Genomic DNA, 13,316 nt, shown 5'->3' with positions numbered 1-13,316 from the left:
CTTTTGTGCTCGTGGTGTCGGCACTTTTCCCACTCATGTTTTCTGGGTGGTGGATAGACAATAAATAGAGCTTTGATGTGTCACTTCCCACATCCTCTGCTCACTCTGCACTTTGCCTGGCATGGAGCATTGCCTCATCTTTGTCATGTGAGATGTGGTCCCTGTCCTGCATAAAAGGCAGCCTGACAGTGCTTTGGGAGGACTTGTGGGGGCACAAGTCTTTGAAATTAGGAACCCCTAAGTGTAAGCACAGGGTAGCCCTGCCTATATGTTATGATAGAAATGAGGTACAGGAACACAAGGGCTGTGCCACTGAGAGGTCCCCCAAGACTATCCCATAGACTGTCAGTGCACCCAAGATTCCAGGCACTGAATTTTTCCTGGAAGTGTCATCTCCTTCCCCTCAAATTAACTACTCCACCATAGCAGCATATGTTTAGTTGCCTCCAGACCCCATCTGCACCATTTTGCTTGCTGTTTCCAGCTGTGTTCGCTTCCTTACCGTTGCTCTGGCAGCCCAAGGCTGGCAGGTGCCCTCAGTAGCTTTTGCAAGAGGAGAAAGCTCCAATCCATGAGGAAATTATCAGTGGATCTTCATTCTTTCACAGTCTGCCCTAAGTGAAGCCCAGAATTTTGGTGCATACTGTGCTGACCGCATCCCTTGCAAGACTGCGGTGCAGCTCGTGCTGGCTGCTCCCACACTGCAGATCTCTGTGGAAGAAATGAAATCACTTGGGGAACAGCATTCCCACTTTGCACACTCCTCCCAAACTCCTTTATCTGCACACGCATGCTGCTACAGTGGCAGCAGCAGCATACTTTAAAAAATCAGGATGCTTGCATCCAAAGCCTTTTCCTGCTGCCATTTTCATTGTTGGTACAAGGAATATTGTTCTACTGCAGCTGAGTGCATTCACATCTCATCTTGGTTCTTTTTCCAGTTCTTTTTCTTGCCTGTCTGACTGTGTCAGCAGAGACAAGTCTATCTCTGGCAGTCCCTTCCCTCCCTGCTTTAGTTTTAAGGATTCTACAGTTTATTGACCATGGTTGTGAGCATGGTGCCAAACAGCCCCTCACCCCCACAATCCCTGCCTGCTTCTGGCAGAGCTGACACAGGGTTTGGGGGCAAGCTGGCAGGCAGAACTGCCTGTCCTGAGATGACCCCTTCCATATGGGTTTGCCTGGAAAATGCTGAAGCATCCTGAGCTAGATGGGCAACAGAAGACAATGTTAGAGATTAAAGAGGCTGGCTGGCAGGAGAAAGATTATAAACTTGTCCAGAAGAAATTGAATTGGGATTTAGCTGAATAGGAAAGCAATCAGAATTCAAAGCTCGTTGCTCAAATCAGTTGACCAAAGCAGAGCTCCTTACTCTTTAAACAACATTCATAAAAGTTAAGGGCAGAGAGGAGCCTTTGGTCTGACTTCTTGCTCAGTGCAGACCTGGGCAAGCCTGTCAGGCTATAAGGACTCCTGCATCAAGCACAGGACGTTTGTACTTCTTTTAGGAAAACAGCCCATATTGATACAGAGCAGTCAAGAGAAAAGCAAGTCTCCCATGCTCTCCTGTGCTCCATAAGTGGAGGTTAAGTTGACTTACCAAGACTTTGAATAAAAGGATGCTTCGTATTTGCCCCAGAAATAGAGAAGACCTGCTTCTGCACCCACTTCTAGGCTCAGGGCTCCTGCAGCCTGAAGGATGCACTAGGAAGAAAAGCCAAAACACTAAATAGAGGAAAAGGGGAAGGAATCCAAGAGTTTGATCTCCCCTGATTGACAAAACACTCTCACTGCTCTCCTGTCAGCCCATTACTTGAAAATAAGAGTTGATGTGCTTTGTTTCCATCCTTATTTAAATTAGCACTGTGTGGTTAGCTATTAGTACTCAGCACACCTCACCCAGAGCCCTGACCTCCATAGAGGCTTCTAAGTACAGCTGAGGTCTGCAGGAGAGGTCACTGCAATTATTTATCACTTATTACCACAGCGAGTGACATGGCTAGAGCTCTTACACCCTATGTGTCAGGGTTATGGCCTGTTCGTTGCACGGCCTTGAAATGGTGCTGATGAGAGAAAAAGGGGAGGAGGCATCTTTTGTCTGGCCCCAACAAGATCCAGATGTTTGGGAGGTGCTGAGAGGCAGAGAAAGGCAAAGTCCCAAATTGGGATTTGCTCCCTGGCCAGCTCAGAGGTGGCAGGAGACTGTGGGAAGAATCAAGCATGTGGAATACACACATGGGACACTGCTGGCCTGGGCACAACCAGAGTCCAGTGGGACCACTGGCTGGGACAAGCTGGGGTCCAGCACACCAGAACCTGGGTTGTCCTGGCCCTGTGAGGAAATCTGTTTGTTTCTCTGTTGCCTGATCCCTCATCTTCTCTCTGCCTGCCTTATCTGGTGGGCTGCATATCCCTGGGGGAACACTAGCCTCACCAGCTGTCTGGGGACTGTCTGCTACCCCTCTCTTCTGTCTCCACAGATGTCCCAGGGCCATTTCACATTGGGAATGTCACATTGTCATCCTGAGTACACCCCTGCTGCAGCATTCATTGAAAATCTCAGATGTGAGCCACTACACTTCTAAACCCAAGTACACGCTCCCAGAAGCAAAACAGGTGTTCAAAAACTTTTGATGGAGCAAAAGCCACTTGAACGAGTGGAAACTGGTGCTTCTCAACTCTTCTCCTCCCCCATATCACTGCTGTTTTCCCAGGGATGCCTGCAGAGCCCAGGGCCGACTGCTTGATATTTTACAGACACAAGGTCAAGCCCTTGCTTCTCCACATCACTGGCACAGGTTCCCCAGGGAAGCTGTGGATGCTCCTTCCCTGGAGGTGTTCAAGACCAGGTTGGATGAGACTCTGAGCAGCCTGTTCCAATGAGAGGTGTCCCTAATCATGGCAGGGGAATTGGAACTGGATGATCTTTAAGGTCCCTTCCAACTCAAACTATTCTATGATCCTATGAAGAATGGGCAAAGAACAGGGGAAAGAACTGGAGAGGGGCAGATTTAGACTGGACATTAGGAAGAACTTCTTCACCACGAGAGTGGTGAGACACCGGAACAGATTTCAAAGGAAGTTGTGGATGCTCCATCCCTGGAGGTGTTCAAGACCAGGTTGGATGGGGCCTTGGGCAGCCTGATTTAGTGGGATGTCCCTGCTGGTGGCAGGGCGGTTGGAACTGGGTGATCTTTAAGGTCCCTTCCAACCCTAACTACTCTATAATTCTGTGATTCTGTGGTTCTATGATGTTAAGGACAGCACACAGCCACCCTGAGAGCTCCTCAAGAACCTTTACGCTTACACCATGATGCAATGCCCAGTATCCCTCTTAGCATCCCACCCAGGCATCAGATTTAGCAAAGGTTTCTGTACTCCTACCCTTCAGGAAAAGCTTGTCTCACTCAGAGTCCCTTGCATGCAATGTATCTTTTATATTAACGCAGGGAAAGGTCTGAGAAAGCTTATTTACGTTTTTCTCCTGCAAGCTCAGCCCCTCGTCGCTCAGCCCAGCCCCTGGCAGGCTGGGGAGAGCAGCCTGGACCGAAATATACTCGCACGCACACCCCGCAGCCGCTCCGCAAGAGCACCGCATCCGCGAGAGGTCCCGGAGCAGACCCTGCCGGGAGATGGCACTGCAAGCAAGGAGAACCATCCCGCGGCGCACAGAGGGTGGCAGGAGCTGCCGAAGAAAGAGTCCTTTTACTTGTATTTTTTTTCCCTCTCTCCCCTGAGACCTTGCTGGAAAAATACTCCTCTTGTCCCCTGTGATCGCTGCATCCTCTCCGCTTAGCGGCATTTATTTCACGTCAAGCGACACTTGCTGTTAACGAGGAAGCGCGTGTGCGGGGGATGGTTGGAGATAGCTGGCACATCTCTTATCAGCATCCGAGCAAAGAGGAATGGAGGGGCGAAAAGTCTCTGCCTTTCCCTAGGGAATGGAGACAGCCCATGCAGGGTGAGGGCTGCAGTCTCAGACACCACCTCAAACCCTCCAGAGCACGAATAGTTCAACTGCATCCTCTTCGAGCTCCAAAATTTCCCATGACTTCCACGGGAGCTTTTTTCAGTTCAAACAAAGAACCTGTGTAAGTATAACTAATTCCCTGCTCCCCTAGGTAGGAAGCTTTGCTAAACCGGCTGTCAGGGAATCAAAATTTACAGCACCTGAATCTTTGCTAACTTGCTGTTTCGCATCGAGGTGTCAGGGGACATGTGGATTTTCGTGTTTCTCATGAGAGTTTGAATCTCCATCTGGACAAAGCTGAGAAATTTCGGCAGCCTTTTGTGATGCCTGCCCGGCTTCTCAAGGAATTTCAGATTTTCGACAGATTTTTCAACACCTTTCAGGAAGTCACAGATGAACTGTTTTGGTCAGGATAGTTTTGAGTTTCAGAGAGAACACTTGGACCATTAGGTCTTCTCAGCAGATAGTTCTTGAACGCTCCCAGGACTCGTGTGTCTACTCCCCAGTGGTGTATCATCCCAGCAAGGTGTTCCCCAAACAGGTGATATAACACAAACGTAGTGAGAAGACACCCATCAGTTCTCTTGTGAAAACAGATGTGTGTGAATTCCAATAAAAGGCTCCAAGCTGAGGCTTTGAAACTATATTTTGGGTGGGGGAAAGCGATGTTTTTCAATAGGAAAATCTCAAAACCGAAGTTTTGAGAACAGGAATGTGTTGGTGTCCTTCCTGATTTGAGGTGATGATAAAAAGTAATTATGTAATTTGTCTTAATAGCCCATTCTGGCATTTTTGCAAAGAAAGGCAACTTAATTTTGAGTGAGAGCCAAATGAATCTATACTGAAAAAAAAAAAAAGAGCAGTGTTAAAGGGTCAGCTGAAACATTTTAATATGGGGCTAACAGGCAGGTGTTTTTAATGCGCTGCGATTTTGCCAGGCTCTGGGAAAGAAAAGCAAACATTTGTTCATTTTTGGTGTTGGCAGTGGTGAGACTGAAAGAAGGGATGGCTGGAACATAGCTTGCGAAGGAGAGGAGATGGGAGAAGAGGAAGACAGCAGAGGATGAGTTTTGCCAGAGCGGGGCTATTTCTCCTTTGCTAGATTGTGCATAGCACTGTCCATACCGTCTTTGTTAGTGACCATGGAAGCCACTCATCCGTATGGTATAGTTGTGCCTCACAAGTAGGCACCGAGGAACTATGGCATGAGAATGGGGCTTAGCCAAAGAGGGTTTCCCTTGGTTGTTTGAGCTTCTGGGCTTATAGGAGATTACCCTCAAGGCTAAGGAGGCAAACCCCAGAAAATAATTATAAGATCTGCATCTTTGAATGGTTAACACTCGTTAAGAGACAAATAGTGGGGATCACACAAATGGAGATGGTGGCGGCATCTCTTTCCTGGTGTTGTATTTGGGAAGGTGATTTCCCACTGTGGCTGTCCCTCCAAATGCAGCAAATAGGAGCTCACAGGGGCTGCTGGCAGAGATGGGAAGCTCTCCCTCCTCTCCTTCCCCTGCTCTCTGCACCCAGCACTGATGTTTCCCAGGTGTTACTGACTTGCAGCGTTTGAAACTAAGTCACTTTTGATTTTTCCTGACATTTCCCAGAATTTTTTGAAGTTCGATATTATATTTACCCCAAATACGGGTTTCTGGGGGAGTTGTGCTTTTCAGCTAAAGGCAAAAGGAGAGAAAGTGGAAAAAAAAAAAAACCCCAAACCTCTCTCCTCAAAAAAACCCTTTTGAAAATCACGGGGGCAAAGGTTTGCAAATTCCTCACCAAAAGACATTCAAAAAGCAGCTCTTTCACTTTTTTCTTTTTAAACCTGACCTTTTCAGGCTAAAAACTTCAAACCGCTCTAATCCCTGGCTTCTGCTTTCTATGTGAGGAAGATGATTTGTGATAGAAGCCAGTCCTGCAACCAGAGCAAGGAGCCATGCTGCAGCAAATCCTGGCCTCCCTCAAGGTGTTAATCCATAGGGAGATCGTGGGGGGTGAATCATCTGTGCCAACATGGGCCACAGACTGGGATGGGCTCACACACGGCTTGTAACTGGTAGGATTTTGTGGCAGAGGTTCCCAATCTGAGGAAGAGCCACAACCATCAGAACATTCTTGCTTTCTCAATAACAAAGTACCTCTGCCACACAAAAGACTGCAGTCCCTACAGTGAGTTGGGTGCAACCCTGTGACAGGAGGGATTGGAAGCAGGATGCCTGGGTCCCCTCCTGAAGGTGCACACTAGCCTCGTGCCAGCCACATCCCTCTGGATGCTTCCATGGCCCCAACCCTGATAGTGGGACAGCACTGGCCCATCCCTGATCTATGAGTAAAAAAAATGCCTCTGGCAAATACACAGGTGTTGACTTCCCAGTTCCAGGAGTATTGCAAAGCCCATCCTGTAATTTAGGAAATTCTTGAAACAGTGATGCAAAACCTGATTGCTCTGTCTTGCTTCTTTCATGAAATTACAAGGGGTTGTGCTTGTGGCACCAAGGAGGGAAAAAAGTGCTGGGGTAAACCTTTTCCAGACTCTTCTCCAGTTGTTCCTCGCTCAGGAAGACATATGCAAAAATGTATTTTAAATATGGCTTTCATTCCATGTTGAGCCTCTTCCGAGTGAGGAGCTGGCAGCAGTGGGCCATGTGCTGAGTGGGTGATGGGATGGACGTTATTTATAACAGGTGTCAGGCGGTACTTTGTCATCGAAATCTTACCCGGCAGTAGCAGCGAGGGGTCTTGCCATATGCCAATCTCTGTTTTCTAGGAGCGGTTTGATAATAGCGTGCACCAAACCTGACATCCTTATTTCACACGGAAACTTAACTCAAATATTTTAGCTGACTGGTGGGACCTCATTTGCTCTGAACCCCTCTGCATCCCAGATCACACTAATCACTCACGTCCAAGCCCACGATCAGATTTGCATCCAAACACAGGATTTTCTCCCACACAAACCTTTGCACACACATATGGCCACATCACATCCTGTCCAGGCTCTGGGAGGTCCCCATGGCCTCTCCTTGCTCACACCTTGCTGTGTGCACACACAGACGCTCACCATTATCAGCCTTTCCAGGCAAATGGGTAACAGGCTGGAAAGCTACAGCCAAGTCCTGTACTTATTATCTCCATCTTTGTCTTTCGCACGCACCTCCTGTGGTTCCCCGCTATCTACATAGGAAGAAGTTTGGCAAATGTAATAAAGACAAGGTGAAGTTTTACATAAAATAATCTCTTCTGCCATGAGTCCCGAGGAATTTTAATCAGTCCAGGAGTACCAGCAGAATTCCTTTGCCTGCAATCTTTTCATGATCTTGCTTTCCCCTCTTGTTCCTCGTGGGGAGCATTTGCTGAGAAGATGATTAAATCGGGCTGGTAAAAAGCTTGTCGACTCCATAGCTCCCAACTTTTTTTACTTCTTTGCAAGATCATTTGTACTTTTTTCTGGCCTGCGGCATGCCAGGTCAGCTGCTTTCTTTGCCTACACTCTACGCTTCCTCACCATTGTTGTGGGGTTTTTCCCCCTCCAGAGAATCTCTTTTGTGCAAAGGCGAGAGACAAGGCTCCTAGTTCAGCCTGCTGTGTTGTTGTTCGCCTGAAGTCCAGCAGGAATTCAAGGAATGGTTCCCCACGTCTCCTATTCACCTTACTCCTGCCAGTGGCAAAGGGTTGGGTGGGGGGGGAGGTGGGTATTTCAGGGAAGCAGGCTATTTCTGCAAGGAGTGTAGATCTAGGGGCTGATGTGAACTCCGGGATTTTGGAGGACTGAAACTCATCTGCATTTTGCTTGCCAGTAGTTCAGTGTAGGAATTTGGGAATTTTGCTTTGAACAAATGATTCACCAGTAACCCTTCAATCAGGTCTCCTGATGGTTGAATAATCTGTGAGTAATTTATTCACATGTTTGCCACAAAGTATCAAATAAATTATTTGGAAAGTCATCAGCTCAGACTCTTGCCTTACACATACACTCAACTCTGGGGTACAACTGGACAAATGCTGTCCCCTGAGCTTTGGCCCCAAGTGTCCAGGGGATCTATGTTGATTGACAACTGGACAGGTCCAACCCAAAAGATGGGTTCTGACCATGGCTCAGCTCCACTCTACTTTTCACCACGCAGCTGTGAGGCATCTAATGTGCTGCTTGGGGTACCATCACTGCTGGAGGCAGGTGGGTGGCACTACACGTTGGGTAGTGATGGTTTTGGAGATAGTTTCCTAGCTGAACATCAATGTACAGGCTCACTTTCTTTGAGCAGCTTCTATTGGGATACAGTGGGTGGGAAAAGCAGCCTACGGTGGTGGCCTGATACTGGCTCATAAGCTAGCTGAAAAACATTAGGTCTAGTGCTCTTCCTGGACCTATTGGTGCTGTGGCATCTTTCACAAAGCCACCTGACACATTTTCTAGTGGCACCTGAGTGCTGCTGCTTTCACCACAGTTTTTCCTCCTCCTTTTTCAACCCTGATTCCAGCTGAAAACAGTTGGAGGGAAAAAAAAGGGGGAAAGTGGCATTGGGATTTTCTTTCCTCATCATCTATCTCATGACTATTTCAACCTGGTCCAGAGCCTCTGGGCAGGATAGTGATTCTCCAGCTCTGCTGCAACCTGAACAGCCTTGAACAATCCCCCCTCCTCGCTTAGTTTTCCCTCCTGTTTTTTTCAGGAGCTGCTATTATCTGTCACAAATTCCCTACAGCCTCAACATGCTGGTTATTCTTCAAGGATGAAACAAGTGACAACAAACAGGTAATTTATTATAGACCTTTGTCTGAAACAAAACATCATTATTCCCATCCAATTAATAGTGGCTTTTAGTAGCACCAATGAAAAACTAGATGAAATTTATCTTCCACCCATCCCCCTTACTCTGCCTGTGCGACATTGTCTGTGTGCGGCCAGGACTGTGGGGAGACGTGGTATCTTTAATTTGATCAGCATATATCTAATTGGAATAAAAAACACTACATTGTCCTTCTTTTTCCTTTTTCTTTTTCTTTTTGACAGAAAGATCAGGAAGAAAGTTTTCTAGTTGTTGTTAATACTGTTGTTTTCCACAGCCCAGCAGAAGTCCTGGGATGCCAGGGGAAGTGGGAACATGCCAATGGGAGTATCTCTCCTAAGTCCTCTGTGCAGAGTTTTCTCGCATGTGTTGTTTCCTGAGTCATGGGGATTTGTGCTGGGAACACTCTGATATCTGGAAGCTGTAACAGCCCGTACTTCTGACCCGACTGCTGGTGTGCAGGGAGCAGCACCCCAGCCCTGCTGCAGCCACCGGGATGGGGATTAGAGCAGAGGACTCCCATCATGAGCTATAGGGCTCCCCAGGGGCCACCGAAAAGCCGCTGTCAGCATCAGTCTCTGCTCCTTGCCAGCACCTAGTGCCTGGCAGTGCGCACACTTACTCTCTATGGGCATTTGTCTCTTTCAGGGTGGGGAAAGAGAGGTACTTATCTGCCCACTTGGAGCCAAGCTGGGGATGCACCTGGTAAGGGCTATTCCACTCAGACCCCCTGCCCCATGGCAGCCCCCAGCCAATGCCACCATCCCACCATCGTGCCAATCATCCCTTCCTCGAATCCCCCCAGGTGTTTCCAATTGCAGGGGTGGCAGGAGCTGGGAGGGTGGGAGCCCTGGGCTGTCGCCTTCTTCTCGGCCTCCTGCCCACCCTGCCCTTCCTTGCCCCGAGGCTGCTCGGCTGTCCTTGCTCACCCTCCCCTTTGGCTCACGCTAGTTTGGCCTCGCTGCCGCTTTAATTTTAGCAATTCCTTGGAAAGAGTCATTTTCCATAACTCAGCTTGCAGCAAAGCCCTCTGCCTGCCAGCTCTGCCTTCTCACACATGTTGCTGGCGTGCCCCATCAGCACACGCCTGCACCTGCCCAGCCAGGCCTGCCTGTCCCAGCCTTTTGCACACCAAATCCTCACGCCCAGCTCCCGTCCCCTCTTGGCACATTTCATCCTGGCACTCCTGAATTCTGTCATGCCACAGCTGGAGTGGCAACCCTGACCCAGCTGCATGGTTGCCTCTGTGGCTTCTGCCTCCTAAGGAGTCATGGTGCACAGCATATCTGTCCCCATCACCCTTCAGACACCTTGCACGTGTAACTGCTCATGGGTTTTACCGATGATGGGAAAAGGGGTGACCTCACATCCTGCAGGGGATCCCACAGCCATGGGGATGCAGTGGATGGGCAGGGTGGGCTTGCTCAGCACACACCAACAGGCTGCATCAAGTGAGTGCGTGTGCGGAGGGGGGAAGGGATTGCCTTGCTTGTGCATCCCTTGTGCAAGAGGGCATGGAAGGAGACTTTTACATGAGGCGGGCATTCAGTTATGCAGAGTATGTGCATGTGTGAGAGGGGTGAGTGCAATGCTTCCCTTTCAGTCTGTATCCATGCTTGGCGCTTTTGTTGAACACTCCAAGAGGGTGTTTGTGCAAGGGGTGCGGCACTCACAAGTGGTGTGTGTGCAAGGATGTGCATGGAGGTGCATATGGAAGTGTTAGTGTACTGCCTTCATTTGAGTCTGCATCTCTTGTTGGAGGCGGGGAGTGCGCAGAGAGGGCATTGTGCAAGACAATGCATGCGTGGATCTGTGTGTGGGGCACATATGAGTGTGCATAGGCATGTGGGGGGCTGTGAGCATGCTGCCTTCGCCTGGTCTGCATCTCGGTGGGATGTGGAGTTCCATGCATGCAGGGACCGTGCTGTGTGGGTGCATGCGTGTGTGGCTCTGTGCACACGCTGCTTTCACAAGTGTGCATTTTCACAGGTCAAGGGGGGAAGTGCAAGTGTGCGGTGCCCCTCTCTGCCTCAGCATCATCGGGGAGGTGGAAAAGGGAGAGCCTATGTGTCTGTAGGGGTGTGCATGTGCCAGGGTGCAGTGGCCATGCGTGTGTGTGTGTGCGCACGTTTGTGTGTGCGGTGACCCCCTCTGCCTCAGAATCTGCAGGGGCGTGGGGAGGATGGGGGGTGTCTGCAGGGATGTGCTTCTTCCAGGGCACGGTGTCCACGTGTGAGGGTTTGTGTGTGTGTGTGTGTGTGTGTGTGTGTGCAGTGTCCCCATCTCCCTCAGCATCGGTGGGGAAGGGAGGCTGTTCGTCCACAGGGGTGGATGAGTGGGTGTCAGGGTGCAGTGGCCATGCACAGTGGGGGTGTGCGTGTGCGTGTGTGTGTGTGGTGCCCTCCTACGCCTCAGCATTGGTGGGGAGGCTGCATGTCAGCAGGAGTGTGAGTGTGCCAGGGTGTGGTGGCCACGCATGGCATGGGGGGGGGGGGTGAGGTATGTGTAAATGCATATGTGTGTGTGCAGTGCCCTTCTCTGCCTCAGCATCTGCAGAGACGTGCGGAGGGGGAGGCTGCGTGTCCACAGGAGTGTGTGTGTGTGCCAGGGCACAGTGGCCATGCATGGGTGGGTGGGTGAGTAGGTGTACGTGGTACTCTCTTCTGCCTCAGCATCCGCAGGGATGTGGGGAGAGGGAGGCTGTGTGTCCACAGGAATGTGTGTGCCAGGGCATGGTAGCCACGAACAAGGTGTGTGTATTGCCTGTGCTTGGTGGCCCCCATCTGCCTCAGCATCATCAGGGAGGTGGGCAGGGGGACGTGTGTGACTGCAGGGGCGTGCGTGTGCGTCTGCAGGGGTGTGTGTGTGCCAGGGCACGGTGGCCACATGTGGAGGGGTGTATGTGTGCACGCATGTATATGTTTGTGGTGCCCATCTCCACCTCAGCACCCCCAGGAATGTGGGGAGGGGGAATCTGCGTGTCCACAGGGATGTGTGTGTGCCAGGGCACAGTGGCCACACATGTCAGGGGCGGGGGATGTGTGTGTGCGCAGTGCCCCCCTCTGCCTCAGCATTTGCAGGGATGTGGGGATGGGGAGGCTGTGCATCCATGGGGATGTGTGTGTCAGGTGCAGTGGCCACATGTGGATGTGCATGTGAATGTGTGTGGTGCCCTCCTCTGCCTCAGCATGTGCGGTAACATGGAGGGGGAAGCTGTGTGTCCCCAGGGATGTGTGTGCGCCAGGGCACAGTGGCCACACGTGGGTGGGTGGTTGGGTGTGCATGTGTGCACTGCCTCCCTCTGCCTGAACTTCTGCAGGGACATGGGCAGAGGGAGGCAGTGTGTCCACAGGGGTGCGTGTGTGCCAAGGCATGGTGGCCATGCATTGGTTGTGGGGGACTGTGTGTGCAGTGCCCTCCTTCACCTCAGCATCTGCAGGGACATGGGGAGAGGGAGGCTGTGCGTACATGCAGATGCGTGTGCCAGGGTGCGGTGTCCACGTGTTTGGGATGTGAGTGCATATGTGTATATGCATGTGTATGGTACCCCCCTACACCTCAGCTCTGAGATGAAGGTGGGAAGGGGGAGTCTGTGTGTTCACAGGCGTGTGGGTGCCAGTGCGTGGTGGCCACATGTGGGTGTGGGTGTGTATATGTGGGTGTATGTGTGTGTGTAGTACCCCTCCTCTGTCTCAGTGTCAGTGGGATCGTGGGGAGGGGTATGCTGAGTGTCCACAGGGGTATGCGTGTGCCAGGACACAGTGGCCATGCATGTCTGTGCGTATCTGTGGTGCTCCCCTCTGCCTCAGCATCTGCAGGGACACAGAGGGAGATGCTGTGCGTGAACAGGGGAGTGCATGTTCCAGGGCACGGTGGCCATGCCTGGAGTGGAGGGAGGTGTATACATGGGGATGTGGGGTGTGCACTTGTGTGGTGTCTCACTCTGCCTCAGCATCTGCAGGGATGTGGGGAAGGGGAGGCTGTGTGTCCACATGGATGTTCCTGTGTCAGGGCACGGTGCCCACGCGTGGGAGGGGGTGTGCGTGTGTGCAGTGCCCCCCTCTGCCTCAGCATCGGTGGGGATGTAGGGAGGGGTGTGTGTCCGCGTGGATGTTCGTGTGCCAGGGCACGGTGGCCAAGTGTGGGGGTTTGTAGGTGTGTTTGTACAGTGCCCCCGTGTCCCTCAGCATCGGTGGGGAAGGTGATGCTGTGTGTCTGCAGGGATGTGCATGTGCCAGCGCACGGTGGCCACGCGTGGGGGTTTGTAGGTGGGTTTTTAGGGAGCATCCGTTTCCCTCAGCATCCGTGGGGAGGGTGATGCTGTGTGTCCGCAGGGATGTGCATGTGCCAGCGCACGGTGGCCACGCGTGGGGGTTTGTAGGTGGGTTTTTAGGGAGCATCCGTTTCCCTCAGCATCCGTGGGGAGGGGGATGCTGTGTGTCCGCAGGGACGTGCGTGTGCCAGGGCGCGGTGGCCACGCGTGTGTGTGCGTGTGTGTGTGTGTGCGTGCGTGTGCGGGCGCGGGGCGGGCACGCGCGGCGGGGCCGGGAGCGCGTCCC

Source organism: Cuculus canorus, chromosome Z, assembly GCF_017976375.1.
Source record: "Cuculus canorus isolate bCucCan1 chromosome Z, bCucCan1.pri, whole genome shotgun sequence".
Classification (NCBI taxonomy): domain Eukaryota; kingdom Metazoa; phylum Chordata; class Aves; order Cuculiformes; family Cuculidae; genus Cuculus; species Cuculus canorus.
This window is presented reverse-complemented; position numbering follows the sequence as displayed.